We start from the raw sequence: 313 nt of genomic DNA on the forward strand, positions 1-313 counted from the left end.
GCTGCCCTGCCCCCGGTCTGCCGGGCCCCGAGGAGCTCCGGCCGCGCCAGCCGGTAACGTGCCTGCGAGCGCCCGGGCCGGGCCGGCCCTGCCGCAGCCCGCAGCTCCGCACGGAGGGCGATGAGGGTTCGTCTGAGCTCCCTCATCACTCGGGCGCCTGCGGGCGCGGGAGCTGGCCCCGAGGTGTCGGAACCGTTCCCCAAGTCAGTGGAGTTCAGCGGGTTTATGCCAGGGGATCTGGCTCACCCGCTTTTTGCTGGCCAAATGCTGAAAACAGTTGAAAGCGTGGCAAGAACTGATCACAACTAACTGC

Source organism: Athene cunicularia (assembly GCF_003259725.1).
Source record: "Athene cunicularia isolate RWA chromosome 4 unlocalized genomic scaffold, athCun1 chr4_part3, whole genome shotgun sequence".
NCBI lineage: Eukaryota > Metazoa > Chordata > Aves > Strigiformes > Strigidae > Athene > Athene cunicularia.